This window comes from Falco peregrinus, chromosome 4 (assembly GCF_023634155.1).
Source record: "Falco peregrinus isolate bFalPer1 chromosome 4, bFalPer1.pri, whole genome shotgun sequence".
NCBI lineage: Eukaryota > Metazoa > Chordata > Aves > Falconiformes > Falconidae > Falco > Falco peregrinus.
Window position 1 is genome coordinate 116,701,032 of NC_073724.1, and position 27,240 is coordinate 116,728,271.

The 27,240-nt window shown below is 39.6% G+C and overlaps 1 long non-coding RNA gene across 1 annotated transcript; it reads right to left on the reverse strand.

Moving 5' to 3' along the window:
- Positions 1 to 957: 957 nt before the first annotated feature.
- LOC114011163 (uncharacterized) lies at positions 958 to 27,240 on the reverse strand. Its single transcript, XR_003552988.2, has 3 exons — positions 27,153 to 27,240; positions 20,262 to 20,323; positions 958 to 1,131 (listed from the first exon to the last, which is right to left on the reverse strand). It is a non-coding gene; the product is annotated as an uncharacterized LOC114011163 (long non-coding RNA).

Sequence of the window (27,240 nt, forward strand, 5' to 3'; positions counted from 1 at the left end):
AAATAAGAGAATTTGAGTGCTTTCATGACTCCTCTAAACTGAAGATTATGCTAGCAACATTTTTTACTAACATGATATAAGCCGGGCAGTCAAATTTTGAGCACACTTTGTCTTAATCTTCTTTTCAGTCACAGCGAAGCATTTCTTTTATACAGATTCTTTTATACTACATGAATGCCCACTTATCATCACTCTGAACCACGTTCTTCTGTCCCAAAAGAAGATCTAAATAGGTCATTCTGTATGATTTTTGTCTGAGTGATTTGCCTATCTATTTGTCACTGCAGAACTGAGCCCTAAAATGACAAACAGAAATAAGTAAATGGAATACAAGCTAAAAGGACCAATAAAAAGTAGTATGTGATGCTTGCTGTGCTGACATTTACTTACATTACCCTTACACATGTGCTAGTCATTTTCTACAAGTACCATCATGGAAAGGTCCTACATTTTTATGAAAACCTGAATGAATAAATCTTCATATGTCAAACAGTTAGATATTTTGATGTTATTGTCAGTGTTGTTGAAGAAACTCGTGTTTCAGACAGTGAAGGAGCCTGACAAATAATGAGTTGTAGTAATAGACCTAAGTCATCAGCCCAAAATCTTACCTCGAAGCACAGGATCAAATAACTATTAGCACATGGTGCCCTATGATAACTTTCCACAGCTGTCAACACTTCACAACTTTGCAGACTGGGCTTTTAGCTCCAGTCAGTCTTGAGTGTCTTTGCCACGAGGGCATCTGTCATATCAAAGTCCCACTGATGTCTCAGTGGTGACAAGATACTAGATCGGTATTAATCACTAGGCAAAGGCAGCAACCACGGGAGAAGGGGAGGCAATATTAGTCATATGCAGAGATAGGCTGCTGAATACAAATGGATGCAAAACCACCCTTAAGTTCTCTCCCATACGCTTTCTGCAGGAAAAATTTCCCCACCCATCTACCTGTAAACATCAGACCAAAACTCCTTTCATGTAGTGTGTTCAGTGCTTTCTCGAAGTCTTTCCACACAGCAGGATTAAGATGGAATCATGTCATGCTTCGGTGTTGTATTATTCTGCACAAATATTTCAATAAAATGAAAGCTGACTGTAATAGAAATTCTGGTAGTTGCTGACAAGCACCTGCAACACATCAAAATGAGATAAAACATGAAATCACCACGCACCTCAAATGCTTAGGAAGATATGCAAATGGCATAGAAGCTACAATCAGAGCCATTGCAAAATCACAAGCAGTTAGGATGAAAGGACTGGGTTTGTAATCTAGTCATCATGCGATGATTTTCTTCCTGCTGCATAGCTTGTTAATTATAAATCTATCAATTATGATGCTTGAAAAGCCTTACCTCCCTAGTACTCAATGAATATTTTCAGAGGCCAAATACCATTCTCATCTCCTAGTAGAGCAAAGAAAATCACTATTGCAGGTTGGAAGTTTAGTACCACTTCTCAGCACCATTTTTGGTGTCCCGATAGGGAAGGGGAGTCTTCTCAATGCAGGACTTTAACCTGTGTCTACTGTTTGCACTGCCATAAGATCTCTACATAGACTTAATCTAGTTTAATAATCTCTCCAGGAGAAATCCTGAGCCTGTGGAGATTAATGGCAACCTCACCGCCTTAGTTCCCAGCCTGAGATATGGAGATGGCACACAAGGGTATTGTAAAAAGAAATTTGGGCTACACATGTACCTTAATTAACAGATGCAGCGCTCCACTGCAGAGATTGCTGCATTTAGTCATAAGTGAAACTGCTCCTGTATATGTTGCATAGCTCATAAAGTGCTTTGGGGTTTGGAAAGTAAAAGTTTACATAAATCAATGTATTTTTATTGTGTGATACAGCCAAAATTACATACTCGCGCTCAAAGTCTGGAATCAGGGAAAATTTGTGTAGGGTCATTTCTTAATTTTCATATTAAGGCAGTGTTCACTTGCTTGTATCATGATATATATAGGATGCACTGACAAAGCAGATCACTGTTTTATTTTCCTATGTCGAGAACCCCATCATCACTTGAGCATCCTCATCTTCAGCAAGCAGATGTGCACTTCCCATGAGCTGAGCATTGAGGTTTGACAGCCTTTAGTAAACACCCACTCAGTATGTGCATGGGAATCTTTTTGATAGATAGATGAAGAAAATGGGTAACGTGTGTTCAAAAGGGACAGGAAATAGCAATTCTGCAAAGCACCGTAGAGACTCTTTGACTGTTCCTCCAGCAAGCGTAAACATTACAGCAGGATTTTACTAATGATTCTCTGCATAATTACTGTCTGCAGTAGAATAATTTGTTTTATTTGTAACACAGAGGTCAGGAAGAATCCTCTTTATATATAGCGCTTCTGAGCAAAATTTGTGTTAAAGGGGAAAAGGAAATACTTTAAAAGCTCCACATTAGTAACTTTGTATCAGCCAATTTGCAGTAGGGTTTACTGCCTAACAATTTTCCCCTTGACTTGATTTTACCTATGTTCTGGAATGGATCTACCAAAGCAATTATTGACTATATTGTGGATTGTTTTGTTGTGGTTTTTGGGTTTTGTGTTGGGGGTGGGGGGGTGGGGTTGTATGGGGTTTTTTCCTTTGTTTGTTACATTTAAAGTTACTTTGGATTGGCCAGTCAGTATGATTAGATTTTGCTGAGATACTCATATGAAACGTAAATTCTCCCACTTCCTCTGTGATGCCTTCCCAAATCTGTGCCTGTGCATCTGTGTTTTTGTGTGCGTAGTAATATAGAGGAAAAAAGCCAAAACTGCAGTTTCTCCTTCACATACACAACACCCTTCCCCTCAGCTGTCCTCTGCTTTTGACATATTTCTGGGACAATTCCAAGGAGGCTTGTTTTCTTGTTTTACATTTAAGTAGGATTTTCAGCAAAAGATTTCATGACACCCAACACATAAGGTGTGTAAGAGTATGGTGACTCCTTTCTTAAATAACAAATAAACTAAGGTGAAACACACTAAAGGACTTCCAAGAGAAAATGTAGTAAATTAGAGACAGAAGCTGGGAACAAGAGAGCATGTTTCCTCTCCTAACTGTAATTAGGAATAAAAGAAATCTCTTTTCTGTTATGGGAAGATTCATTCAAATCCTTTGTTTTTTTATTGCAGGCATGGGTAAATCTGATTATCTTCCCAAGATTAATAAAAATATAGTATCTGAAGTATACTCTTTCCTTGCCATGTACTGCAACTTATGGTTGTTTAATACCTTCTGAAGTCAATGGCAGCTCTTTCATATACTCCTGTCAATGCTAGATCAGATTCTTGCTATTGAGTTTTACAATTAATGTTTAGTGTGAACAAAGTGGAACATTCATATCCACAATTAGTCCTTCCAATTGCAAGTCATTTGGTGTTTTCATCTTTCAATTCAAGAAAGGACTGATCCTTAAAAATTACTTCTCACCTAGAAATTTGTGATCCATTTCTACAGTGGGAAGGAGCTGCCTTAAACCACATGATATAATTTTAAAGAAATCCCAACAAATATGACCCACTCTTTCACTTTTAATGTTGCTTTTGTCTAAGCCAGGGAAAGTAATTTTGAGGTTTGTTGGGTAATTTGGGGGTTTTGGTTTTGGGGTTTTTTTTCTGTGAACTGTTTTTCGCAAAAAGAACAAAAAAGGGCTGAATACTAAAAACACTACTGCTGTTTCTGCAATTTCAGTTTTAACTGAAAACCTTGCTATATAGCTGACCAAAGCATACAACATTTGGGGTTGTATCACACGTTGTTGTATCACATCCATTGATGAAGAAAGGTCTTTTTAGTGGCAATACAGAACTGCACAATAGGACACCAAACACAACTCTCTCGCAGTTGCTAGCCAGCTTAGAGTTAATAAATGGCTAAAACAGAATTTAAATCAACCCCAGATAAGTTTCCTGATAAGAAACATTGCTTTGTCACTTTAAATCTTGTTAACAGATCCTTACTGTTTTAAGTTGACTGGATACAGAATCAGGTAAAAGCCGAAAACAAAAATAGCTCTTTTTGTATGACCAAAGTAAAATCTCATTTAGTTTCTCCTAATCATAATAATTTGGACAGCAGCCATACTCAAGAATTTCTCTTCCCCTGGGTAAATTGGTCTCCGGTTAGCAAATGTAGAATTTAAACTGCTTTGTTCTTTTTATATGTAAATTTGTACTTGGAAAATCATCAACTAATTTTAGTCTGTTTGGGTTGACATGGTCTCTTTGCCAAAAGTTACATTTGCATTCTAGTTTGGCTTCCTTTTGTCTATTAGAAAGCCGATACGTACATATACATATATATATATATATGTGTGCGCTTGTACTATAAATATATATGTATGTATTTAACTCTATGCTAACTAGTTATCTGTGGGGTGTAAAGATTCCCATCACACATAATTAATTAAATACTTAATGCACCAAGTATTCTAAAAGACGATTTCACTAACAGCTCTCTAACCTCACCACATCAGTATTAAAACACTTTGTTGTTTACAACCGTGTTCTGCTTTGGGAAAAATCCTTGGTGTTCATGTAATCAACAATCCTATTAAGCTTTGCTTCCTGTTAAATATAAGTAATGAACTTCTCCAAATGGGGAAATTCTGGGTTATATCAATTTTAGGTGGACCTGGATTTGATGCAAAGACACTTACATAAACCCTGGAAAAACTGTTGCAGCCAAGACAACAGCCTTTTGCCCATTAGTAGCATATAATAAACACAAACTTTCTTCTTACCTTCTCAGAACTTTGTGGTCTCACTTCAGAACTTCAGAAATATTTTAGACAGCATTAACTCTCTGTATCTCATTGCAATCTTAAATATTTCTATCAAATCGTGGTTTTATCATTTAATGATTTGTTTATACAAAAAAAATCAGAGATTTCTCCCTCTAGCTTCTCTGAAGAGCTTAAAAAAAACCGAAATAGAAATAGAAGGAAAAACAAAAAAACAAACACCTAAAGGATTTTGGAACTGAATTTGATTCATTATCAGTAGGATTGGTGTCCTTTTGAAAATGAGAAATCTCCTATCTGAGAGTTCAGAACAAGTGATCATAGTGTTTCCCACTTACCTACCCAATCTATAATTATTCTTTATCCAATATACAACAACCAAAGACTGGAAAGGCATGCTAGATTTTTTATTTGATTTTTTTTTTTTTAACTCTTATTATCACTTGCATTTTTCCTCCCAATAGTTAGCCTTTTCCAGTGATTTGAAAAACAATGGTGAAGAACTGACTGCTGAAGAGGTGACTGGTGTCATTGCAGAAAGATGTTGAATATTTAGAGAGCCATGGCAAAACAGCACTGGGGAAAGAGTTTGATTAGGCTGGGTAGCTGTGTTGGATTTTTCATTTAATTTGTTTTGGTTTGCTTTTTAATCTCAAACAGAGCATTTGCAGCATTCTTTGGCAAAACATACTGTTTTAAAGACACAATGCTGAGAACAATGTTTTCAATGAAACGTGAGCTCAGCTGACTACCACGTTTCAGATATAATTACAAACTGATATCTCAGCTGCACATCTTCTGAAAGCTGACAAATCTTTTTAATTTCATGAAACCCAGGCCATGTTATGAAAACATACGCTGAATGCAGAATTCTACACGGGTTTGACATGAAGCCAGGCAAAACAAAGGTTTTGACAGGCTTTCTTATTTTCGGTTCCAAATCTCAAACAAAACAGAGGGAAAGGATCACAGACACATGCAGATTAAAACCCTGCAAAATAGTCACATGTATTCCTGAAACCAGAATTTTCTGAGCTGTCTAAAACCAACCCCCTGGAGATAATTGATTCAATGTAATGAAACCAAATAGGTGGACAAAACTATCAGCCCTAAGAGCATCTCTACTATGCACTTAAGGCAGTGTGTTCTAACTTTAGTATGTTTTATCAGGTATCGTACAAGTGTCTTCTGTAGCACAAGCAGAGTACAGCACAGCTCTTACTGAAGAAACTCATTGGTAGGGGTAGTTAGCACCTGCAAGATTCAGATTTCCTGATTTTAGTATCCAAATTATATAAAATAATTACTGTAGACTCACAGAGCCTCAGCCTACCACTGGAAACTCAAGGAAGATGCTACCACACAGATGACAGAATGGTTGAGGTTGAAAGGGAACACTAGAGGTTGTTTTGTTTAGTCCCTGAAATTAAACATGTTTTGAGTTTTCTAATACTCTTTCAGGAATGTAGAAGAATATTTCTGTTGAATTCCATATAAAGACTGGATAACCTTAAAATATTCCCATTTAGGATTATTAGCTTTTGTAGCTTCCCACTTTTACCTTGTAACCCACAATGTCTGTCATTGAGAATGACAGTATTTATACATGCTGCATGGCACTCTATCCTGCCAGTCTGAAGTAGGGTTACCTGGTCCTATTGTAAGAAAAGAAAGGGTTACACAGTGAAAACTGGTCTAGAACCAGGTTTTTGCTGCATGTACTTGACTCCCCTTTTTTTCCCTTTTGGGGGGCAGTCATAGGACGTCACAGGAGAGAAGGCAGGAAGAGGAAAGCTAGTAATATGTTTAAGTGCCTTTTTCCTTCAGCATTTCAGTGCTCTTTGTACATTTTTTTAATGACGGTTCATGTATTTATACTGTAATCAGAGGTGGCTGGCCCATGGATAGCAGCAGTATATTGCATTTTGTGTATTCCAGATACGTGAGACAGGGAGAGAGATTCATTGATTGAGTGTCTGTATTTTAAGTGTTACTATATTTACTAGATAACAAATTAGAGATTTGTTAGACAGCAGGCTAAGTAGCTGTCTGTGAATCATGTATTTATTATGCATGACTCTTTCAGAGTCATTAGAAGTTGAAAAGAAAGACTCACTAAGATGTGGAGGGGAATTCAGCTTGGAGCTGCTTGGGGACCACAGCAATGTATCTGAGTAACAGTCACTGTTAATAATAGTCCCCAGGTTACAATCCTGGGGCTTGAATATGAAGTTTTCAGAGCTATTAGCAAACATCAGTATTTTTATACAAATGGATAGACTAGGGCACAGAAAGTCATAACGAAGTTCCCATCAATATCTTCAACATCAGTGCTATTGGAAAAAGCAGAGAACACAGTAGATCTGATTTCCATTCCTTTTACTCACCTGCTAGATAGTGTGCATTTCACTGTGTGAAACTTCCTGAACGTAATGTAATGGTGTCTAGGTGCAAAACTGTAGACCATTTAATTTCCTTCCATTTCCATTTTGATATAACAGGGAGTCTCATTTCCTGTCTTGAATAGGTTTGGGATCCTGCTCACATTGGCAGTGCTTGGCTCCAAAGATGGCAGCTAAGTACAGGCATGCAACGATGCTGCTGCAAAAGTTAGGGAGAAGTAGGAAAGGATATTGGGGGACCAAGAGTATATAGTTTTAGCTACAAGGTAATGACTGCCACTGGAACAGCGCCAGAATACTGAACCAAAATCCAAGAAAGAGCACAGGCTAATCTCCTTTCTCAAAGCAGAAGCAGTCTGAGAACACAATAGCTCATGGTGAATTAGGAGAATACAGTAGTCATGTTTCACATCTAGCTTACTTTTCCTAACCAGAAGCCATTAAGTATCTGGTTAGTGGATCACTAGAAGGCCAGATCATCTGGTATGATGATAGTCTGAAAGTTTTATATGAACAGATCTTAATGCTGGCCTTGTCCTTCTCATCACTGAAGTTATTGTGTTTAGGAGGAGCCACATCTAACGCTAGGACATTACAGTGTCAGTCTCCTACGAGGAATAATAAATATAAGCAAAATGAGAAAACCATGACTATTCCCTTCGTTGTTCTCTGATGCACATTAATCCTGAAGCTAAGACCAATTATTGTAAAATCTCAGTAATTCACTCTGGCCATGGACATAACCCAGGGTAGACCTTTTTCTGTTCAAATTCTAACGAAGTAGCCCATGAGAGCCAAGGTACAGCTGACTGTAAGAAGACATTTGACCTTTGGCAAAAAAGTTCCAGCATGTCTGATGACACTGTCAAGAACGTAGAGTGCTCCATGTACAACCAGGTTGCAAATGCGTATGATTATTAAGAGTTGAGCCCAAGTGCTCAATCAACTGACCACCAGATTTCATCTACCATCATTAATAGAAAGGAAAGTACAAAGCAAGGCAGAGCTTTAACTGTAACCTAGTTTGAATATCAAGCAAAAATTGCTTAAAGTTAAGAAAGTGAATGGATAGAGTTGGCTGAGATATGTGTTTTGGAGCAAAATAGCCAGATGCACACAACATACAGGTGATTATATATTTTTAAACAGTCTTTATTATCTAAGATGATACTTTGATAGGTGAGAGGTAAGTGACCACTATAAAAAACATATTGATCAATTTGAATTGGTGAATGTACTCATGATTTTTTAAAGGTCTAAATAATTCCATATTGAAAAATATGGTGCATAAAAGTGAATTTAAATCTAGCTAATTAATAGATTTGTAATATTTTTTCTTAATATGGTGGTAGCCTTCAGTGGAATATTTCAGAAAGGAAAAGATTCTTCAGGGGTCAGTTCTTGGCTTAGTGATGGATTGGTCACTGATAAAAATTGAAATGGTAAGAATCATGCTAGTTGCACTCTCAAGAGGCATAAAGTGGGGGACAAGCAGAATTCTCAAACCATTCTAAATTGTTCAATACACTAAGCTCATAGAAACAGTGTTGTTATTGTAGTCTTTACTTTTGCAGAGCCAAAGGAACTTATTAGGCCATGGGCTGTCAATATTCCATCTCAAATGACCTGTTGTGTTCTGCAGTGTATTGAATTTGAGGTGCAATTGCAGGGGGATGGAGGTCACAGTGGGTAGTTTGATTCTGTTGAGAAGAATGCTGTCAAAGGAATATTCAGGTGGTGTGGTCTTGCTAAACACACCATTACTGTGTTTAGCTTTCAGATTAGATTTTGAATATGTTAAAAGCAGATGCCATTCTGAAAAGTGCAGTGGGAGTGGAAGGGGATCTGGGTATAGTATTCAATGCCAGAGTGTGTGAAGAAAGTCAGACTAGGTGGTTTTAACTGATCTCGTTCAAAGAAAATATGTAGTTAAGAGATCATCAAACAGCAAGAACAGAGAAGTCTTTCTTTCAGTTTTCTTTTTCATCTCTGCACTAAGCCAAAATTGCTAGAAGAGGAGTTTGAATTGAGGTATGTGAAGTAAGGGTTTGGTTTGGTTTCAGCCTATTTTCTCTTTTTTGTACAATTCCTGTAATTAAGACTGCTGTCCTGTAGATTACTTTACTCTGATGTTCTCAGTTGTAAGCTGGGAGAGGGCAAGCTGAACAGTGTGCTGAGATTAAAAGCTACAGCCACACTCTCTGATTTGATAATGGATACTCTGCCAGTGTGGAGTGGGGGTGGTCTATACGCAGAAAAAGACAAGTTGGGGAAAGGACAGTAGAAAAACAGCAGTGGGCAAGGTCTCACAGTGGTATAAAGAACTGTGTTTTACCTGTAAAAGGAGGTACCTGTAGATTGTGGTGGCTCACAGTCCACAAAACACAAAATTGAGAGTGATAAATCAAAGCTTACGAAAGGAAAGAGAGTCCATAAAAGTTTAAAAGAATATACTCATTTCAAAAATCGTCATTGCATGCCAAAATAAGAATGTTTGTATCAGGTTAGAATGGAAGTACATCTGACCCAGACTCAGTTCTGAAAGCAACCTGGAGCAGATATCTAGGAACAGGGCAAGCTGATACTCTTTCTAGGACACCCTGCCAGGCTCCAGCACTTCACAGCAGATTTTATTTCCCTCTGGATGACTTTGTCAGATCTAGAAGCTAAAATTGTCAATTCAAGTGTAAAATGGGGATTTTAAAGTTAAAGGCAAATCTAGCTGTGGAATCTCTGTAGAAGCCTCTACAATACACCTGCTCCAGTAAAAGCAACATAATATGCACTCCTGATTTCTATTGATATCAATGTGATTTATGCATGAGTGCTGAGTGCAAAATATGCCACTGTGAAATTTCTCCTCAGTATTTAAAAGCAGGTGTTTTCCCAGAAAAAGCAACTTTATATCTCTAGGATCTCAGAATCATAGAATTGTTTAGGTTGGAAAATATCTTTAAGATCAGCGAGTCAAACTGTCAACCCAGCACTGCAAGTCCACCACTAAACCATATCCCTAAGTGCCATGTCCACAAGTCTTTTAAATACCTCCAGGGATGGTGACTCCACCACTTCCCTGGGCAGCCTGTTCCACTTCTTGGCAGCCCTTTGGTGAAGAAATTTTCCTAATATCCAACCTAAACCTCTCCTCGTGTAACCTGAGGCTATCTCCTCTTGTCACACTGGAAGAGACTAACCCCCACCTCGCAGCAACCTCCTTCCAAGGCAGTTGTGGGGAGCAAGGTCCCCCTTGAGCCCCTTTTCCCCAGGCTGAGCCCCCCAGCTCCCCCCGCCCCCCCCAGAGCTGTGCCGCAGCCCCTTCCCCAGCCCCTGCCCGGCTCTGGACACGCTCCAGCCCCTCCGGGTCTGTCTGGGGGTGAGGGGCCCAACGCTGAGCCCAGGGCCCGAGGGGCGGCCGCACCAGGGCCCGGCACAGGGGGACGGGCACTGCCTGGCCCTGCTGGCCACGCTGCTGCTGACACCGGCCAGGGCGCTGCTGGCCGCCGTGGCCACCTGGGCACACTGGGGGCTCATGCCCAGCCGGCTGCCGACCAGCCCCCCCAGGCCCTTCCCCGCCGGGCAGTTCCCAGCCCCCTGCCCCCAGCCCGCAGCGCTGTGGGGGGCTGGTGTGACCCACGGGCAGGGCCCGGCACTCAGCCCCGTTGGGCCTCATACAACTGGCCTCGGCCCCTCGGCCCGGCCTGCCCAGACCCCCTGCAGAGCCCCCTGCCCCCCAGCAGGTCACACTGCCCCCAGCTCGTGTCCTCTGCAAACCCACTGCGGGTGCGCTCCAGCCTCTCGTCCAGGTCCCTGATGAAGACATCAAACAGGACTGGCCCCAGCGCTGGTCCCTGGGGACACCACCTGTGCCCGGCGCCAGTGGGATGTGACTCCATTCCTCACCACGCTCTGGGCCCGGCCACCCAGCCAGCTTGTTACCCAGCGCAGAGCACACCCGTCCCAGCCCTGGGCACCAGTTCCTCCAGGAGATGCTCTGGGAAACGGTGTCAAGGGCTTTGCTAAGGTCCAGGTAGGCACCATCCACAGCCCTTCCCTCACCCACTAGGTGGGTCACCTTGTCATAGAAGGTTAGTCAAGCAGGACCTGCCTTTCATAACCCCACGCTGGCTGGGCCTAATCCGCTGGTTGTCCTGCATGTGCCCTGTGATGGCACTCAGGTTGATCTGCTCCACAGCCTTCCCCAGCACCGAGGTCAGGCTGACAGGCCTGTAGCTCCCCGGACCCTCCTTCCAGCCCTGCCTGTAGATGGACATTATACTGGCTGACCTCCCGTCAACTGTGGGGAGGCTTGGCCACCGTTGCTCCTGGCCCTGCCCAGGTCCCATCAGCCACTGTAATGCAAGCTGCGGGCTACTGGCAGCTCTCTGGGGTCCCCCTGATGTTCCCTCAGTCTGAGACCCGCCTGCGCGCTGTGCCAGAACACTCCACTGCTGATCCTGCTGGCACTGTAGCCGCTTGCCTCGGCAACTCGGATCCTAGTGAAGTCATTTTTGGTTTAATCTTTTCCGGAACATTGTTATATTAAAAACCTTTCCAGTGGCATCTATGGGATTAATAATATCTGTCATCTACAAGGACCTTACTTTCATTACAGGTGATAACATATATAGTATTTTCTTGTATGCATATATTGCATTTAATTCAACGTATCTAAGACATTCTTTAAATAAAACTTAAATGAAAGAATTGCTTCACCCATCAGTGAAATGAGCTTTTAGGGGTAGAGACACAACAGCTGTTTAACATCACAAAGCAATATCATTGAATAATTTAGTTCACAAATTTGAGAAGAAAGGAATATTTATTCAGAGGAAACTCCAGATGGAATTTAGGAAGGCAGATTGTCATTCCAAGCCAGTACTACAATTTTAATCAAAAAACCCACATTAATTCCTGCAATACTTTTACTCTTTCATAATGTTCTGTAAAATGTTAGATAGCAACAGGACTTGTTCATTACAAAATCTACCACCATAAGTCTTCCATTATAAGAGGCAACTAGGCAACCCTGTCCCTTTTTGACGCAAATCAGAAAAGTACCACAATGTGTGTCAGAAGAATAAGGATATAAGGTTAAATACACTGGATCAGATCATTAATCTGTTTAACCTAATATTTCATTTTTTTCTGAAGCAGTGGCTAGTATCAGCTCTTTTCACAGCTAGTACCAGATGTTAAAAATATCAGCAATGTATAGTCTGCAATTATGGAATAAACTATTAAGCAATTTTAATCCTAATTCCCACCAGTTAGTTGTTGACTTACATTTAGTGTTCATCCCTTTTTTAGGTTAAATCTCTCTAATGTAACAGTGAATATTTTCATAAGCGGTAAAATATCACTGGAACATGAATGTTTGTGGCTGTTGCACCACCTAATCTTTATTTATGTTACTGATGACCCTGTACATATGTGCAACATGGGCTGATGAGAACTTCAGTAAGCAGTTTCCTTGCATGCAGGATTTGATCCTAGTAAGGCATGCTTCAGCTTCATAAGTCTAAAATGAACTTTGTGTCTGAAATTTGAGCGGAAACACACTCTGGAAAACCCGATCATATATTAGATCATCAATTGGTAAGACTAGTTTTAGAGTGCTAAGAGCTTCAGATAGTCATACCCAACCTTGCTGCTCTGACAGGAAAGTGCATCTTTTTTAATTCCAGAACTTCCAGCAACTAAGTCCATCACCAGAAAGTTATTTAAATAGAAGTCTTAAAAGCCTTGAGGCATAGAAAGTTATTGTTCATTATGGATACTTACCAGAGATGAAAGTAGCAATGGAGCTTTAAATCAGACAAAGACAATTTTAGAAAAATGACATGTAAAGTTTCTGAAGTAGGGATCCAAAATAATACCCAGAAAATTTTAAAGAACTTTAAGTATGTGTCTGTAAGGGAAAGGAAGAGGAGAGGGAAAGAAGTTCATAGTCCTGGAAGGATTAAAGGAAAACAGAAACGTAAGCTGAATATTTAGAAATGTGCACACAAGCATCTGTTAGAGAAATTCTTGTATTGTTTTGAAATCCTGAGTTTTCAAACTGGTCTATACATGAATGCACTTGAGATTTTTGTGTATTATGCAGTGTTGCACCTCATTAGAAAGAACTGGTTTAAGATTCTCTGAATTTCTTGGGCTCCTCCCTTCTTTAAACTTGTTGGAATCTGTGTTGGGCTCTTGGGCCATTCCACTTCAACCCGTTATACCTGCAGTCTGGAACTTCCGAGGGACTTTGTAAGACCAGGGTCTTACTCTCTGCAAGATCCAAAATTATTTTAAAACATACTTTCAGGAAAAAGGTCCTTCAGTAAATAACAAAAGGAAATTTAGATTTTGAAGACAACTAACATACAACATTAGGTGCTAATACGATCCTTATCTTCTGATACATTAACAGAGAGGGTAACTTGTGACACAGATTGGTCCCACATTATACAGCAGTACCTGAAAGGTACTTCATGCTCCAAAGAGCTTACAGTCCAAGGTAAGCAGCTACCAGTGAATACAACAGGTGGGGAAGAAAAAGGTAGTAGTGAAATTATAGTCAGTGAGATAAACTGATGAGTCATAGCTCATCAGCTCATAATCCAAAATATAAGATGCTATCTAATACTGTCAGTATCAAGCAATTCATCATGTAAGCTCTCCGTTGTGCTTAAAGTCTTGCAGATATGGACAATTGCAGGCTGTGGGAATTTTCCTCTAGTCCTATTGTTGAGTGAAATTTTAGTCATCGAAGGAAAAGTAGAAGAGAAGGTCTTAAATGCTCTCCCAAGACACAGCAGGGGTAGTGAGATCCTATGCTGTTTGGAGCCCAGACCATTTTATGTTTAAAGGACTGTAACTATCACTTCGCTTTATCATCAGAACAGAGTGTGGCACACTTACCAAATAATTACAAGAGGTGATCCAATGTATTCTGCACTCTTCTGAAGTTTCTGAGAGTTACCCCCAGACAGATCACATCACTTACTTCTGGACTACTGCTAACAAATTATAAAATGTGAAAAATATCCATAATCCCCATGGAAGTGTGGCTTCCTGGATATCACTAAATAAAAAAAAAAATCAGAACAAACTCCTTTCTATAAAAGAACCTAATATAGCTGCCAAGGAGGTGTCTCCTGTACCACAAACCCTTAAACTGCCAAATACATGTAGATTTGGCTATGGAAATGACCCAATAGTTTATGCAGACACAGCTGTGAAAGAGGGCCCCGAGGTACTGCTCGGGAGTGTGCTGAACTGTCAGAGGTGGTGAGATGTCACGGGGAACGGTTCAACTGCACCAGCACTTTGCAGGGTCTCAGTCTTGCGGGTGGGAGGTGAGCTCTGGTTGAGGCACTGAGCTATGAGGTAAAAGGGCTGTTGGAGAGGGTGAGCAGAGCAGACTGCACAGTATCAAGGACAAAAAAAGAATAACAGATTGTTTCCAAAGACCTTGGAGAGGCAGGATGCAAATCTCATATTGCTTGGAAGGAGGGACAATTGGAGGCTATGTCTAAATGAGAGGAGGATTGAGAATGTCATGTTGAAGGAAGGAAGCTTCTGGGCTTTATTAATGGACAGAAGGTTTTTCTTCTGCCTGCAGATGTCAGATGTGCACTTACAGATGTGCCTGTAATGAGTGAGGAGGAGCAAACTCCCTCAGGGGAGGTACCTGGGCCTGCAGACACTGATCCACATGTTGGCATTCAGAGTAAAGAGTAGATGGTCATGGATACAGACTTCTGCAGAAGACAGAAACTCTCATCTGCCAACCAGACTTGTTGTCTCAGGTTGTTCAGCACTTGTTGAGACTTGAATCTGGGATGTTGCACAGGCTGCCGAAACCCATCCAGACTCTAGATTGCCCATAGCTGCTCACCAACTTGGGCTGATGCTGCTAAGTATCAACTGACCTTAAATGCATAAAGAGTAACTAAAAGCCTTTAGAAGGGAGCATCGGGACCCAGGGGTGTTCTTTTTAGTCATGTCAGTCACGAAGAAAGATTTAGGTAGAAATAGATGTTATCTTTCAGAACAGCTGGTTGTACAGCTGGTGTTTCAGGCAGGACATTAGCTCTAATTACCATGGGATCGTACTGGAGGAAAAAGGGCTTCTGGAGGGAGATGGGATCTGTCTGACAAAGTCAGGTAAAAGCATCTTTGCAAGCCAGCTTTCTGACCCCATGAGAAGAGCTTCAAAATAAATGTGTCAGCAGATGATGACCACAAACTGATGAGAAATAGAGGTGTAGACAAGCTCAAAGGGGCAGCCTGATGGCATGGGTCATGGGTCTCACATTTCACTTGAAAAAGACCTATGACTGCTCTATCTTAGATGCCTGCATGAACACACATAGCATGGGAAATAACAGGAGTTACTAGTCTGCAAATTGCAGGGCTATGATCCCACAGATATGGGGAATTAGATCTTACAGCTGGAGAACTGAAATGGGTGGGTAACACCTCCTTAAAAAGGCAGAAAGGCAAGAAAAAGGTGTCACGCACCCCTCAATATGAAAAGAAGTTTGAACGCACAGGGTTTTGCCTTAGAATTTATGACAAGATGATTAGGAGTTTACGGGTAAGCACCAGAGGAGACACCAACAAAGGTAATATGGAGCACACCTGCTCCAGATTACCTAATCAAGAAGAGGAAGCAGATAAAGTAGATAAAAAGATGTAAGAAACATCACTGGTACTAGTCAACCATCCTGCAATTGCCTAGAAAGGTAACTTGAGGCCATTTGCAATGTAGATTTTCAGAGAGCATCAAGGACATGGAGATCAGTAATCTTATGACTAGGGAAGACACTCTGCTCGGCATGCTTTTCACCTAAAAGAAAGAACAAATGCAGGACATGAAAGCTGGCATAAGTTTTGGCTAAAAAAACCCATACTCAGATAAGTGAGCAAGATGTATGGCAGGATCACATCAAAAGACCAGATTTGAGCTTGTTTATACAATTAGTTAACAGGCACAGGAGACTGCCCTGAATTTCAGAAATGACCAAGACAACAGCACACTCTGGGCACTGGCTGGATGGAAAGCAATTTTGCTGAAAAGGACCTGGGGGTTCTGGTGCAGAACCCCATTGAGTGTGTGTCAGTGGTGTGTTTGTACTGAAGAAAATCAATAGCATATTGAGCTGTATTGACAATAATGTTGTCAGAAGGTTGAGGGAGGTTCCCTCTATTCAACAGTTGCAGGACCCCTTTTGGAGTTGTGTGTCCCATTTGTGGTTCTGCAGTACAAGAAAGACATGGACATGCTAGAGTTATTCCAGTGGAGGTCACATAGAGGTTTAGAGGGCTGAAGGATGTGAGAAACAAGAAGATCCTGGGAGAACTGGGTTTGTACACCCTTACAAAGAGATGGCAAAAGGGACATCTTGTACAGCTATCTAGAAGTACTTAAGAGGAAAATGTATAGAAAAGAGAGAGATGTACAGCAATAGGAACAGAGCCTATAGAAACAATTTTCAACCTGGGAAATTACGATTAGATATAAGGAAAACTTTATGCAGCATCTAGATTGTGAAACATTGGAAAAGGTCCCACAGCTGTTTTGGAATCACCAGCAACCGAGAGACTTAAAGGTCAGTACGATGTGAGCAACCTGACCTAACTTCAAAGTCTTCTGCACTGCATGAACCTAAACCAAAACTGTCAAGAAATATGGAAACTGACAGAAATATGAAATTTTCACTCTGCAAACATTGGCTGCAAGCAATCACTGGCTACAGTAAAAGCAATTCAAAAGGTTTTGTTTTTCCAAATTGAGTTTGCTGGCATCCTTCTGATTCAACTATTAACTATGAAAATGTGCTTCAGAAATTAAAAGGATGCATTGTACTCTATGTAAACATGAAATATTTTCAAAGGATTTAAAAAGGAGTGTGAGCTTACTTAAATAAACCTGTTAAAGATGAAGCTGAAGAGCCTGTATTGCAGCTTTTTTATTGGTCCCTGATAAGAGCTTGGATTATGGATGGAACATAAACACTTAGAAACTGTTACAAGAGACTGAGTTAATTTTCCAAGAAAAAGAAGTGACTCAGTTCAGAAGGAAGCATATGGAGATTATTGACGATAGTAGCATAACTGTGGATGAGAATTTGTATCGCTGAGAACTGCAAAATCTTGGGAAATGTAGAGACAAACAAGAAAAGCACATGGAGCAAATGCTGAGGACCAGCACAAGCTAGAAAATGTCAGGTGTATTGGGAAAATGGAACAAGCTGCAATAGATTTTGCCACTTTTCAAAAGTTTCAAACATCATCATTGTATTTGGCTTTGGATAGCATAATGTTAAGGCAGTGCCCTGTAAGGAGGTAGATAGAGCGGTGACACAAATTGAATCAAGTACCAGAAATTAAATGTTACATTTAGAATTTTTAAGAGGGATACTAAGGCAGAAGCCATTCTATTGATAGAAGCATTCTGAAAACTTTAATAGAAGAGCTACAGATATTAGAAGGATAAATAAACTAAATGTAAATGAATGCTTGTATTCATTAAAAGCATATGAGTCTTAGCTGTATGTGTAAATAAACCCAGAAAAGATGCAATCTGTAATGGTGCTAGTATAGAAGAAAATCATTTTGGGTTGAAAGTGTATCTTACTGATGTTCTCAATAAAACTACCTTTGTTGAAGATAAGAATTGAGAAGAGTTTTTAAAAGTGTATTCCTGGGAATAGGTAGGCTGTTAACATGATAAATGTAGCTAAGAGAGCCTAATTTTCATGCTGTGTGGAGAGTTGTCCTTATATAAAAAGTGAGAGTTAAAAGAGGAGATACATACACTTGTTTGCACTAAGAATGGCAGGACAAAGCTGAAAAGGAAAGGTGCACCTCTTGTTGTAGAGGAAGGAAAAACTGTGCCTCACTAAAAGAATTAGTATTAAAAAATATTACTCGTTTGTTTGATGTGTTATATTTAGGAGGACTCTTGGCAGTTGCTCTTAGTCAAAAACACTTCCCGTCTGTGTAAATTCAACGCTGTCTATGGGACACGTGCTTTCCCCAAAATGCTGTTTGGGTTTTATAAGGTAGCCAAGGTATTTCTTTTTATGAAATTTAATTGTCTGAAAGTGGTACTTTATCACCACGGGCTCCAAGGTGCTTTGGCATGAATCAGACACATGAACAGAAAGTATAAGCAAATATCTCCATATATTTATGGCCACCACTTCTATGTCAGCCCTATAGACAGATGACACACCTATTCCTTGAAGTAGTGAACATTATAATAGACATTCACAGCTAATGTGAAAGATTTTCATCAACGGATCAGTGTGTATAACTACACATTGTACTAGATACCACCTTAGATTTTGATAAAAGCCCAAAATTAAAGATACAGCAGCCATGAGGTACTGACATGATATCAAACTAAGCTTCGTATGAATACCTCCAGAGATGATTTCTCAACGTGCAGTCATTAGCTTGTTTTCTTCATTACAGAAAATCACAAAGCCTATGTCAATACCAACAAATAAAAAAGGAAACTTTGGCCTTGTTTTATGGGAGTAAAGATGCTCTCAAGGTTTTCTGAATAGGCTGGAGACACAGGCTATGCTATGGTAAAAACCCTGACAGAGCAGGAGAAAGTGGTAATCAGGAGAAAAAGTGTTTATGTATAGTAGAAGAAAAAAAAATATTTTCTATTAATTGCCCAAGACAGTTGAACCCAGAAGATCCCACAGGAATACACCAAACTGAAGGCTAGTTCTGCTAAATGTGATGTGGTTCCCAAAGTAACAGCTACCAGTAAGACAAGTTAGTGGGCACTGCCTGGTGCAGTGTGAGCTGTAGATCATGGTGTGCTGGAGCAGTTGTGCTAGTGCATGGCTTCTGCCCCTAGGCGTGTCAGTACTACCATGGGTTAGAAGCTGCTGGAGGTCTGCACTAGTGCCATTCGCTGTGCATTGAGATAGAAACACTTAAGCTCTAGAAACTCTGCTTTGAACTTAGTTATTTGGTGAGAAGTGGGTGCAGAGAGACTGGATGAAACTAAATTTTGTTGCTTTCAAACTAAAACGCCAAAAGAATGAGGCCAGTTAGGTCTGTCAGAGTGGTTCCTGAATGCAGCTCCCAATTCCTCTGTTTCATGAAGTCAGCTTTCTGCTGGAGGGGAGAAGCTGGGTGGGCATGTTGTGTCCAGGAACAAAGTGCCATCTTCTGGCAGCTCAGTTGTCTGTGAGAAAGCATGGTGGCGTCTCATAACATCTTCACACGTGTGCTTTGAACTCTTAGGCATACAGCCCAGGGCAACCCATGACCTGACACCTGCTGTTTCTTACATGATGTGTAAAGACAACTATTAGTGCATTAAATATCCAGACAGATGATACCGGGCTTCCAACATGAGCAGGGAAGAAAAATGGATCAGGGACTAGCACAGCAAAATCTGTCTGTGGTGCTCACCTCTCGTTCCACTTGCTCATTCTCTAATTACATTTTAAGGCAGGTGCTGTGTCTTTGCATACAGCATCTCATCCATTGAGGCAGTGGTGAGACATAGCTATTAACAAGGGTGATTCCCGCACAGCAGATCTTCCAGCATTGCACGAAGGCAGGAATAGTCAGATACAGTACAACTCGTGGCCACACATAGCTTGCACTGGACAAAACAAGACCATCTTTTCTTCCTAGGTCATAGAGATTGTCTTTCCCTAATTCTCTGATTCATTTTGCAGCCTAGTATCCTGGCGTTTAGACCTGGTCATGCATAGTCCATCACTGTTTAATTAGTTCCATTCACTGCCCTAACCAGATGAGACATATTTTGGACCTAAAGGAAAACTAAGCTTATTCCCTTACTGCATTTATCTTAGGAGTAATCTAGCCATCTAGTCTTTTAAGGATTGTGTGACTAGGGAAAAAATACTGTTTGGACCATTAAGGTATAAAAAGGTGCCTAGACCACAGTCCTAAAGACAGTAAATCAAACCCACAAACTACAAGGCATCTGATATATCTTCGTGATCTGAACCAGTAACGCAAGAACTGATTCTTCCATATTGCCAATGGAGCAACTATTTTCATAGGATTTTGCTGAAAAGATTACAAAGATCATAGGGAAACTGTAAACTACATTTCTTAATGTTACCATATGTAATCCTTCAAGTGCTCATGTTAGGAGTTTCTTCATCCATTACAAGTCCTCCCCACCTATGTAGGAAAAGGAAGCATCACATACAAAATGTATAAGGTAAAAAAAAAAAAAAAAAAAAAAAAAAAAAAGCTCACCCAAATCCAAAACTTTTACTATCAGAAATCTGGATGTCTCCCATGGTGACAGAATCAGTTCCTGTCCCTATTTTCACATGCACAACAACAGGCCTGTGGTTAGGGACAGTAATTGGGTCAGTTCCCCCAAAACACAATTCAGAGAAAACAAGCAGATGGTTAACTCTTAACACAATCAGAAAGAGGACTATTACTGCTGGGTCCTTTTTATACAATCCATCCCCTTCCTTCTCCTACCACTGCTCAGCCCCAGCTTCTTGTATATGAGCCCTTCATTTTGTGCAATGTCTGAAATCAGACTCAGCTTTAGTAAGGCCATGTCTTACTAAATGAAGTGTCTGGTAAGCTTTTGTAAAATGCTCTATCAGTTGAAATGTACTTGAATATATGAGATGTTCAGATATTATCCAAATGCTCTGGAGTTCACACATCATAACTACCATGAAATACAAAAAGGATCTGACAAGTTGCATCTGATATTCAGTCTGGGATGTCTTAAAGAGTGTCCATCTTTCAAAAAAGCATCCACCAGTCCTCTCAATTTTAGATCCTTGTGTGTTAAGTTGGACACTCAAAATAGTCTTTTTTCAGTGTCTTGGCCAGTGTTTTGCATTCTGTATCCAGTTTACTGCAGCTGCAGTAAAAGAGGTCTAATATGTTGGCTCATCTGAATAGGGCTTGGTTATATAAAACCATGGATATTGTGTTAGCAAAGGGTTTCTTGATTGCATGAAGAATAGAGTGGCCAAAGTACAGAATGTTTAAATAATAGGTACCAAGAAATTACTCAAGTGCAATGATGAATATACTACAGCTTTTGTGTGCAAGGAGGGAATAATGTTGAGCCTGTTCTGTTTTAAGAGCTGTGATATCATGGCTAAAGTATTTAGACCAGAATGAGAAATGTTTTTAAAAAGCTTCATAATAGGTTTGTGTTGCTGGACCAGAGAGAAATGAGAGGAGATATCTTTAGATTGTGCTAATTCTGCTTCTAAAAGCTGCAGAAATTTTGTCATTGATCTTAGTGAAATGGAATATAACTGTGTGAAAGAGAATGGCTGTGAACTGCTTTTAAGGAGGTATTGTTTTACGGGAGCAGTGAACAAACAAGACATCTGTTATAAGGATTTTAAGTAATTTTTTATTGTATAGGAATAGCCAAGAATCTTAGTGCTTAAGAAGGAGCTCTTCACTGACTGAGTTTTCCTCCTTTCTGTTTGACTCCTTAACTCCATACACCAGCCAGAACAAGACCCAGGCAATACAGTCACATTTTAAACCCCTAATTCAAAATTTTTAGCGGTTGATAAGGTAGTACACAGGCCTTTCTTGGGCTTTGTGCACAGGAAACCGCTTTCACTCCTCTTGCAGAGGAAGGATTTTGATCTGTCTCTTACACAATAGTCACCAAAAAGTTTACCAAAATTGGAAAATTTCTAAGACAAATTCAATACCACATATGAAATAGTTTCTTAAAGGTCTTTTCCAACCTAAACAATTCTATGATGATTGTATTTATACTTTGAGTATGACCTAGTTTTCAGTCTGGACCTTGGTGAAGCCTACTGGCATGTTGTCCCTGTGTTTTGAAGTTAGGACTTAGACAAGTACCGGTATGTTCATACTTCATACATAGGTATTTCCCTTGCAGAAATCTAGGGTGTGACTCAGCCCCAGCTTAAAACAAATATACTTGTATTGCTGCTTGTAGATATCTATGTGTACATCAAAGGGCTCATTCGGCTCCCCATGGGGAAATCTCACACTGTCTGTGATCTCCTTGAGAGTCTCATTAGACTCCCAGCTACTCACCCAGCAGACATAAATCTTCCACAAGGTATGTGTTACGTCCACCAGTCCTTGGTGTACACTCTCAGTGCCCTAGTACATTTCAAATCGCAGAAGAAAGCTTGAGCAACCTAATTCAGCTCTACATCTTCACTGAGTATAGCGATCTTAACCCCCCAGTACAACAGTAAAACCTTGCAGATGTCCTACTCTGCTACTAAATTTTAGTCCTGAAGTTGCATGAGGTGAATTCCCTGCTTTGTCTCCAAAGTTGTGCTTGTAGGTCAGGTCTGAATTCAAACACAGCACGTACAAGCCAAACCATCATAGCTCTGGCTAACAGGCATTATCAGAGTACACAATAACTGAAAGTTGCCAAATGCTTCTTTACTATTTGCTCTTCAGTTAACTGATGCCTGAATGCAAAAAGCCAGTCACTATGGAGTCAGAAGTTGGAGGGACAGGGCAGTTATCAAGTAAAATTTATCTTGTGTTTTTAGTAATCAAAAGCATATGATTTTCCGTTATCTTTTACAGAGATAGACATGACTCCTACCCAATTAAACAAAAGTTCTTTGGCTGCTTCTGTGAACTGGAAATCTTCTGACAACTTGTAAAGCAGCTGGTGAATGTGGTTTTAATTACAGAAGTAAATGGGGTTGTTCAAGGGTAGATGTACATGTCAGGAACCATAATTTCACCTTGCAAAGGGTTTTATCTTAGTACGAGCTTAAAGTATTCCCCATGTGCTCAGTGAGGCATGTCATCCTCTCAGCTGTGCCAAACTACCGTGGGGCTGCTCTGAGTAGGAACCCAACCATGCTTCCTATTTAGTGGTAATAAACCGAAACCCAAACCAAACCAAACAATACAAAACAAAAAGCCCAGCAAAAATGCTTTACCTTGGTTTGTTTTCTAAAAGCTGGATCATTTATTATCATTATCATATCATTATCATTACCATCACAGATGGTGACGTGTGGGACAAAAGTGCTTTACTATGGTACAGAAACATGAAGATGTAACAGACCTGGGATGGAGTAAGGCTATAATTTTTTGGCCATAAAGCTTCTTATATGATGAAGCTGTGACTTAATGTTGAAGGTACATGAGATAATGTCATCAGGACCACAATAGATTAAGACTTTTCTATACCCTCACACCCTTTCACTCTCCTCCTCTTCCTCTCATCACTGATTCTCCTCCTCCCCACCCTAATGCTTCTGCTGATACAGCTGCATCAGGGGAGCACATATAAACAAAATCCCTTGCATGACCCCCCACAAGCCTCCTTTACCCAGAATGGTTCACTGAATAATTTTCCAGCCAAGTTATGTCATTGTAAGAATGAGCATATGGGATTGAACCACCTGTCCCTCAAGCCCTGTATCCTCTCTCAGGCAAGAGACAGTAGGCAACAGTTCAGGAACCTCCTGCTCAAACAAAAATAATGTTCATTCCCCCTAGCAGTCCTTCATGCACAGCTGCAGGAATGGTAAAACACAGTTTATAGGTGGGAAGAGGACCATACAGAAAGAGGAAGGCAAAAATGCTAATCTCTGTATCACAGCTTTAGCTACTTGGCAATTTTTGAACATACCTAATTCGAAGAAAACAGTCATGTAAACTGTCTACTATTGCTAGCTTTTATTTCAGATTATTTTCATATTTGTAAAAATACTTTTTTTTATAAATATCGGGGATTATGAAAATTAAAGGCATTCACATGACTTTTTCTTCAGCTAGACTACAGCCTAGGCAATAAATCATACCTATTCTGCAGAAACTCTAGCCAAAATGCCTTCAATTTTTATGCAAATGTGCTTCATTCACTGAAAAAGTGTTAAAGACATTTATAGGTGGGTATTGTATCACTCTTTGAGGCATTACAGCCACTTGGATTGAAAACCTCTAACATTTTTCATCAACCTTGACTTTGATCACCTCATGTTTCTGCATGCTAGAGCAGAAGTTGCGGAAGAACAGAGATGGGAAGAGTTAGGAATACGATTTTGAAGGTAACTTCTTCTCAAGGTCATGGGTCAAAGAAGCCAGAGCAATGTGAATGTTATTAAATCTTCTGTACTGCAAGCAGTCTTCTAAATATGTATATATACATGCACGGGCTGGCCGCAACCTGAGTGTATTATCATTCATTACCCGCCCATTGGGGACCATTGGGATAATCTCGGTGAAGAGAATAAGAATTGTAATAAGACTTCATGACTATGTTGCCAGGAGAACAGTACAAGCCTTGCTGAAAGTGCAAATAAAAATTAGCTCTTCAATCTCCAGGGGCCCAGGGGGTGAAACTGATGGAACATCTGAGAAACACTTTCTGAAGAGATAAAATCATTCAAAAACCTTAATGAAATTTGCAAGAATGAGGCATTTATGTTGTTGGTTCAATTTTTAGAAACTAAGAGAAAAGGTTACATTCAGATCCTGGAATTAGAGTTTTATTAATTTAAGGTGGTAGCATTGCTTTCTTAAAGGTGACACCATTCAAGGTTGAGGTTTTGACTTCTTGGTTGTGTCTGAGAATCCTTCCACATACTTTCTTTATAAAAGAACAAACCAGGGGAAGAAAAAAAAAAAAGAGAGGAAATAGTTTTTCAGCTTTGAAAAGTGAAGTCTATTTTGGATTTCTCGTCATTGAAAAGTCAGTGAGTCCATGAAAAAGAAATATTTTAAATGTGATTTGTCAAAAACATGTAATACTTCCATTCAACTCTAGCAATTACCATCTACTGAGAAAGGTAACTTGTAAATGCTGTTCTGGGAATTAATACCTGAGGTGCCTTTCCATTTCTGCCATTGCATGAAGCTGAATATAAGAATTAAGACTGTTTTTCTTTGCCACAATGTGAATATGTTTCACATACTGCAAGGAGCAGTCCAGATGGAAAGGGGTCTTGCTGTCTCTCCAAAGCAAGAGTTCAAAGCATGATATCTTAAATTCATTTCCTAGTAAAGTGAATAAATTCCTGGCACTGGAAATCACTGCCATGGAAAATTAAACAGGAGTGCATTTACACTCAAAAATATCATGAAAGTAAATAATAGAATCACTGAAAAATACATTGTTAGAAACAAGCATGAATATAGATAAGCAGACATCACTGACTGTCACTTCATAATCATGTAAAAAATGTTATCTTTTTTCTTCTGGTGATTGATACTAAACACCAGAGTAACAAGGCTCTCTTGCTTTGCTTGCCATGAATAATGCAACTAATATATTTCCTAAGCATACAGAAATACGAATTTGTTCGATAAATAGCATAAGTATCAGTGAGAGACAAATTAAGAGTTAAGCTGCTGAAATGTAAAGCAGCACAGGGACAGCACCTGTTACTAAGCTAGCTAACATTTTCTTTCCTAGCTCTTCATTATCACGTGCTTGAAACATTGCTGTTTCCACTTGCTTTTTCCTATGCTTGGCATTTGCCTTAAGTGCTTATAGATGTAGATTTGAACAGATTGGTAGGAACAAGAGGATGATACGGTCTGCGCTTGGTGTTTTCTTCCAGGCTAAGACTTTTTTATCAGCAGGCATGAATTCTGAAATTTAACTTTGTGAGCCTAACTTCAGTATCATTTTGCTAGCGCATTAACCAGCACTTCACACAGCATGTTTTGTTATTATATTTGAAAAATTAAAGCCATGATAAGGGAGGAGATGGGGAGAAGGGAAAGGGCAGGAGAATGAAGAATGATCTAGATAAATTCATTTACCTGCATCCAGGAAAAATGTATTTACATATATGTATATATATATTTATATATAAAGGATATTTACTTATCATATAAATAAAAAATGGCATATATAAAACCTATTTTATTTACCTGATGATTTCATCCATTAAAAACTACAATAGGATAGCTGAGTTAATGCAGTTTTATCCTGCTGTAAATAGAAAGAAATGCTCTGTTATTCTAACCTTGTTGTGTTGGCCAGTGTTGACTCTTTAAATGCCGAGTGCAATTTGTCTGTTTTTTGATAGAAACCAATACCTCTTAAATACTTAGCTGTGTGTGTCAAGATTCAGCCTTGAATTGATTTCATTACAGCTGTGTTATAAAATCCTGCAAATAAGATTTTCTGGAAGAAATGTTGACAGGTCCTTAACTAGATAGTGCTATTGAATGCCAATATAATTAGCTGGGCAAATCACACAAAGTATGCAGAATGTCATTCATTTCTGGCACTACTCATATTATCAGGCCTTACTAATTTTGCACCTGTCTCTTCTGCCTTCTCAGCTGGAGACTAATATTGCAGATATTTTGACTTACAAAGCTGATAAGTATGAGTGCCATGAGTTGGTCTGAAGTCCATTCAGAAAAAAGCCACAATGCTGCAGTAATTGCTGCTTCTCCTAATCTTTCTTTTTTCCTATCACTGTTTTCAAAGTCCTACTATTTTTGGTAGGAATTAGAACTACAGTCTGTAGATTATTGGTATCCCCTTGTTTTGCTTTGCTGCTTTTTCTCCTTATGGGTGACTCTAGTATAGCAGTAGGCAGTACTTCTACAGCTAACCAAATTCCCTTCCAGATTGAGACAAATTAAAGCAGGAGACATTTAATAATTTTAGTGTTAATGGTGGGTTTTTCAATTTGTAGAAAATAGATGAACCTGAAAGTAACGAACGTGATATTAATAGAAACAGAGAAGTTACTCATGTTACTTCAAGGGAAATAAATGTAATAATAATGTAATAAATGTTACAATATGAGAGACTTGATATCTCCTGAATTATTTTGATTTCCTAGTTCAATAGTTCTACACTCTAAATATGATTGCAACAAAACAGAGAGTAAGAACAGTTTCTGTAAAATATTTGTTGTTATCATAAAAGTGGTGGGTCCATTTCTACACCCTTCCTGCAGTTGGGCAAATAGATTAGGAAGACACACCATGCCAAAAGAAAAAAAAAAAAAAATAAAGAAAAGATTACCAAGAAGCCAGCTGATGGGCTCCAGGAGAGACGCAGGGGGATTGATTTATCCTGTTTAATGAAATAGGTGACTGCAGCAATATTCATC